The sequence below is a fragment of the Microtus ochrogaster genome, chromosome 19 (assembly GCF_000317375.1).
Source record: "Microtus ochrogaster isolate Prairie Vole_2 chromosome 19, MicOch1.0, whole genome shotgun sequence".
NCBI lineage: Eukaryota > Metazoa > Chordata > Mammalia > Rodentia > Cricetidae > Microtus > Microtus ochrogaster.
This window is the reverse complement of record NC_022021.1, coordinates 39,983,875-39,991,006: the sequence shown is the minus strand read 5'-3', so window position 1 is coordinate 39,991,006 and position 7,132 is coordinate 39,983,875.

Genomic DNA, 7,132 nt, shown 5'->3' with positions numbered 1-7,132 from the left:
AAAAAAAAAAAGAAAAAAAAAAGAAAAAAAATGGGGACACTGCAAGAGGAGCATATTATCTAACCAGAAAATCCAAAACCTGGAGCATTTGGGGGAACTGTAGAAGACACGTCTATATTAGCGGCTGCACATGCAGATATAAAAACCATGCACTTTCCATCCATTTCCCTAAAACTCACAAAAGTGCATCGAGTTTTGTTTCATCACAGACTGTAGCAAAACACTACTTTCTTACTATCATACTGTTTTTTTTTCTTTTTTTTTCTTTTAGTTTTTTGTATTCTGGCTTTTGCTACATGATGTTCATTTTGCCTTTTTGCAAGCACCACTTTCTTCTGTGACATATAGTAAAAAGACTGTTGAATCATCAGTAAGTGCCAACTGAACAAAAAAAAATCATCAGGTTAAAGTGAGATCTATACAATTCAAACTGCTTAGCCTGAAGGCCAGCAACATCCATATCAATACATCATGTTATATGCAAGTGTCATGGTTCCACTTAAGTGGCTGATTTGGGGGACTGGTATTGTTTTCTCTTCCTTTGTAGTTATCAGGTCAGTTGTATCAGGGACTGATAAGAATGCCTAGGAAACAAGCTCCTCGTGGACTGTGAAATAGTAGGGTTTGGTGTCTGCCTCACTCTGCTCAGAGCTGCTGTCTATGTCTTTGCTCTTTGGCTTCCAAAAGCCAGTCCAGAATCCCTGCTTTCAGGGTCACTTGACATCTCTGGATTTTTCTTATTCTGAGGACACTCACAGTTGGTCAGCAGCCTACCCGACACCCTATGATGTCATCTTCACAGTCTACTTGTTCCATGGCTCTAACATCAAGCCCAGTTTATCTCTGATATAGTTAGTGAGAGGATAGAAATGGGACTTGGAAGGATCAATGTAGCACTCCCTTATAGACTATTGTAAAATCAGTCTCTGCTCCAAAGTGTTTAGTTCAACAATTCTCACATTTTGTTCTCCCAAAACTCCACATTACAAAGCTAAAGAAACAGTAAAACTATATTTTTCTCAGAAAGGATTTATTCTGAAGTCCCGCAATTGTGAAAATTTTCTTCTTGCCTTTGTTTTTATGGTTTTGACTATATTGTTTGCAAATTATGTTGGTTATGTTTATATGCACGTAGATGTTAACAAACTATACAACTTTATTAGCATGTCAGATTTAAAATGTATCTGATGTATATCAAAATAATTTCTTTAAGTTTAAAAATTATTTACTATTGATTATTTAAAAAGATGATTATTTCCCCTTTTTTATTAAGAAAATCATTCTAATACTAATACTTTTATTACTTAAAGGACTATATGAGCTTGTACTGTATTAATTTCAAGTATTTTCCACAAAACAATGGAAAAAATAACATATAACCTAATGAGATACTTTTACATATATATACATATATAGGTAAATTTAGAAAATGTATTAAGTCTTAAAGGTCTAGGATAGGAAGTTCTTGACTAATAGAAAACTCAAGTAGAGTTTTAAAAGAACTTCCTATCCTAGAAATTTAAAAGTTTATGTTATTGTATAAATACTAAACACTATCTTCACTATCTTATTTTTTGCAGCATACCTTTCATAATTTTAAACCATATAAGAATTAAGTACTTTTAGAATACCAAATGTCTGACAGATAAAATCAACTCGAGTTACATACCATCATTCATAATATTTAGTGCAAGAATTTTAAATTGTGTAGGGTTGTAAAAGCTGAAAGATACAGCAGACTCTATGCTTTTGAGTGAATGCAAGAGGATGGGACATTTCCCCAATAATGCTTATCACGTTGGCAGCAGACCCCACTGAGGATTGGTATTCTAAGTAGAAATAAATTTCCCTTTGGAGATCTAGACTAGTCAAGGACAATGCCCAGTCAGTGCCAGACACTTAACACACAGCAAACGATTGTTGATTATTATAAGCTTTGTGACTGAATTCACAGACTGTAACTGCTGCTGGTTGACTGATGGAATCACGGTTATGTGGATTTGTTATAGTATTCTTATTATTTTAATATGTAGATTGAAACATTGTTTCTTTTCATTAAAGTAAATCATCCTTGGTCACAGGCATTTATAGTTAGTTTTTTTTTTTTTCCTTCTGGGGAACTGTTGTTAAAATGTAAATGCAAACTTATGCAACCACTTTGGAAATCAGTGTGGCAGTTTCTCAGGAAATTCAGGATCAACCTACCTCCAGGATCCAGCAATACCACTCTTGGGAATATACCCAAGAGAGGCCCAATCATACTACAAAAGCATTGTTCAACTATGTTCATAGCAGCATTATTTGTAATAGCCAGAACCTGGAAACAACCTAGATGCCCCTCAATGGAAGAATGGATAAAGAAAAAGTGTGAAATATATACGCATTAGAGTACTATTCAGCGGTAAAAAACAATGACATCTTGAATTTTGCATGCAAATGGATAGAAATAGAAAACACTATCCTGAGTGAGATAATCCAGAACCAAAAAGATGAATATGGTATGTACTCACTCATTTGTGGACTCTAGCCATAAACCAAGGTCATTAAGCCTATATAGTTCACAAGCCCAGAGAAGCCAAATTACAAGGTGAACCCAAAGAAAAACATTTATAGATCCTCCTGGAAATTGGAAGCAAACAAGATGGCAGTGCAAAAATTGTGAGCATCGGGGTGGGGGCAGGGGTGGGGGTGAGCTGGGGGAAAGGGTAGAGGGGGAGAGGGAAGGGAGAAGTGAAGGACTAGCAACAGCTTGGGGGAGTAGGAGGGTGATGTCGGAGGAAGGGCAGATATAGGAGCAGGGAAGAAGATGCCTACATTAAGGGATTTATTTTAGGGTTGGCAAGAGACTTGACTCTAGAGGGGAATCCCAGGTGTCCACGGGGATGTCCCCAGCTAGGTACTTGGTCAGCAGAGAAGGTACCTGAACGGTCCTTGCCCCACTATCACGCTGATGATTACCTCCTTAGAATCTTCGTCCGGTGACAGATGGAGATAAAGACAGAGACCCTCATCTGAAGAACGGACTGAGCTCCCAAGGTGCAGTTGAAAGGCAGAAGGAGGGAGAAGACGAGCAAAGAAGTCAGGACCAAGAGGAGTTGGTCCACCAACGGAGGCAGTGTGCCTGTTCTAATGGGAGCTCACCAAATCCAGCTGGACCGGGTTTGAATGAGCATGTGATCAAACCGGACTCTCTGATTGTGGCTGACAATGGGGGCTGACTGAGAAGCCATTGATAAAAGCACTGGGACTTGTTTTTACAGCATGTTCTGGCTTTTTGGGACCCTAGTCTATATGGATGCACAGCTCCCTAGGCCTGGATGTAGGGGGGAGGTCCTTGGACTTCCCACAGGGCAGGATTCCCTGCCCTCTCTCAAGCAGGGTGGAAGAGGAAGGAAGGGTGTGGGGGAGAAGGAGGGTATTGGGAGGAGGGAAGGAAGTGTAAATAATTGAATGGAAAAAAAACTCTTATTGCATCAACAAAAAAATATGAAAAGCAATAAACATGTTTTATAAATAATATTTTCACAACAATTAAATTTGGAAAGAATAAGATGAATGAATTTTTGTAAAATGAATGTTAGCAAGTGAAAGATTAAAAGTGAGCTCACCATAAACATGGATATACCTATGATCTTCTCTTATTTTATGTGTATGGTATATTGATATTTTGCCGAAATGTGTGTCTATACATCTTGTTCATGGCTATTGTCTGTGCCAGCTAGAAGAGGACATCAGATTTCCTGCAATAGGAGACGGTTATGAGCTGCACTTGTGGATGGTGGAAACCAAAAGCAAGTGTTCTGCAAGGGCGTGAGCTTCTTTTATGCACTAGGCGTATTTCCATCCCCCAAATACGGTTATCTCTTATGTACAAATCACATCCTCAACACTCTTCTCTTCAGCATCAATTTGGAAGGCTAAACTTCTGATTTTGTGATGAATCCTCCTGAGTACATAAAGATGGTCTCTTAGTACAAAATTCAGACAGAGATATGCTTCTGGGACCTTTATGTTATTTCCAAGCATGTTTTAGAGATGGCACCATCAATTTTACAGGATTATTCACCAAAGAGTTAAGACATTTTTTTTTAATCATGCATGATACAAGAGACACTGTACCAGTGCTTGTTACCACAGGGAACAAGATCTACAAATGTCCTTGTCTATAGAATCTGAACTCAATTTAGCAGATACAAGAGTTAAAAGGGAATTATAAACTGGATTTCTACTAGAATAATAAATCAGGTGGCACCGGTGAAAGACTATTAGGTTAGGTGTGATGAACTAGGAATTGTCTCAAAATAAATCAGCTATAATTTGAAAGCTAACGTAATCTCTTAATGAATGGGCCTGGGAGCCGTGTTATTGTTGTTGGGGATTGCCAAAAGATAAGGAAGCATTGCATAGTGGAGGAGATTGAAACTGGGTTATTGCTGTTCTCATTTATATTTCTATGTCACAATCAGGCAGATAAAATTGTCTTTGGGAGGGGCTATGCTAACCTAGCTATTAGACGTTGTTCAAATAATGTGGATCTTCTCGAGACACCTGTTTACAGTAGAATTGTCATTGCTACAGATGTACTTGGAATGTTCCCCAGCTAATTATATGGGAACTGCGGTAGTCAAGAAATCCCAAGTAGAAATACAAGATGGAAATTATGCTTTGGGGACTGAATGTGAGAACCACGCTGTGGCCAACATGTCAAAGTGTCACATTTCCCTAGAGAGTGAAGCCCAAAACACAGAGGGAAAGAATTTGGAGTCTTCCCAGGGATCAAGACCATATTCTCATTTTTTTTTCATCCTTAATTAGACTGATTTTCATGACGTGTCTTCTGCCATGAAAATATACGCAATGATTGGTATCCAACTAAGTCACTAGTTTCAATCCCAGGCAAACACAGTTTACTGGATCCAGTGAAATGTTTCTGCAAATGTATTCCAAAAATTTATAGTTTTTTTAATAATTAATAGCCATCTAATGTTTGACTATTTTTTAAAATATACCTAGATAGCTACTGCTTAAACTTTGAAAAATCTGCACAGGATAGCACATCGTTGCCTACTTACTCACCTTACTATAATGATACAAAAATATAATGCAGAATTTATAAGTGTATCATTGGGTTTACAAACATAAGAAGAGCATTTGACATTTATACTGCTGTTTGGTTATTTTAACTCATGTTATGCCACAAGTTATTTATTTATTTTTTTTTTTTGGTTTTCTGAGACAGGGTTTCTCTGTGGCTTTGGAGCCTGTCCTGGAACTAGCTCTGTAGACCAGGCTGGTCTCGAACTCACAGAGATCCGCCTGCCTCTGCCTCCCGAGTGCTGGGATTAAAGGCGTGCGCCACCACCGCCCGGCACCACAAGTTATTTCATATTTAGGGAAAAGCTTCTAAACTAATATGTGGGTATGTGGGTGTGTGTGTGTATGTACATGCATGCATAATATAGTTAGGATAAGAGTTATTTTTCATTGACACCTAAAAGTGAGAGCTATCCTTTTACATGTATAATATGACTTATATTTGGGGGCATAAAAATACATTTCCATAGGTAGTCAGTAATTTATATTGAGGAACTTTAATATTTACTTTCTTTGTTTCTCTAAGCAGGACAGAATTTGGTTTTCTGGTACCTCTATCTAGTTAGTGTCTCACAGTTCTCTGTGTCCTCTACTCCAGGTGGCTCTGATGCCATCTTACTTGATCCTGAGTTAACATTCACAAACCCACACTCAACCACATAACCATACACTCAATTAAAACAATTAAAAAATCTCAAGAGATCATCAACTCTAGCCACTGTGTCGAGCACAATAAATTTTGTCCCTTTCCTCTTAGCCATATGTTGTTTTACATCCTTCAGAAGTATCTCTCCAACCAATAAATATATTAGCATTGTTTTTGCTGTGTCTGCTTTAATTTTGTTAACATGAGTCTTCCAACTTCAACTATATTGCCACAAATAAAAGGGATGTGTTTTCTGTTATAGGTGGACAATATAAAACTGCATACACGTGCCATATTTTCTTTGTTCCTTGGTAATTTGGGGGACACAAAGATTGTTACCATTCTTAGCTGTGGGATCTAATACTGACCTCTTATCCACATACTAACTTCATTTCTTTGGAACAAAAAAATTTGTTAGTCATAGTTCAATAGTGACACAGTTGAGTATATGCTGTATTACATTCTAAGTACAGGGAATGCAAAATCATATGTTAATATGAGCTAATAAAACTAATCAGACGAGGAACAATGCACTAGAAGTGAACATATGGTAATTCTAATAAAAGATCTGATTGCAACATCAGTCTAAGATAGTTCTTGTTCCCTTGATTTTCCAAGGTCCCTGAGAGCCTGTCTCCCGCCTTCTCATTCCCAGCTCTGTGTGCATAAGTGTGTGGGGGTGTATATGCTGTTTGTGTATACCAATGGAAGAGCCAGAGATTGAAACCTATCGTCCTCTATTCCTTCCCACCTTATTTTTCGCACAAAGTTCCTCTTTAAACCTGGGGCTAGTAGTTTTGACAGGACAGTGGCTGGCCAGTGATACACATGCATCCTGCTATCTCTGGTTCCTGCAGTCCTGGAGCTACAGCACAGTGGTACTTCACCCGTTTTTCACACATGTGTGGCGAAACTGACCTCAGGACATCATGATGCATTACTAGCAGATAAAGTCATTCCTGCAGCAAACTATGTGACTCATTTTTAACATTCCCTTGTATACATGTATGTATGTATGTATGTATATATATATATATATATGCAGACTTCTAGTCATTTAAATACAATATCTCTAAGATGTAACTAATTACAATGAGCAAGTTATAACAAATGCAAAGTAAGGGCAAAAGAGAAAGACTCTAGACACTTCCTCACATGTGCTACCATACTTAAGTAATTTGCCTAATTAAGAAAGGAAGTTCATACATATGCATCTTCTATTTTACATATCATGAAATAGAATCAAGCCCCAGAGGTTTCTTTATTCATCTGTTCATGTTGCTACAACAAAGTACCATAAATACCGTGAATAATAAAAAAAGGAAATATATATATATTTTTTTTCCTTTTTTTTTTATTAAGAAAGAAAAAAAATTTTTCCGCCTCCTCCCA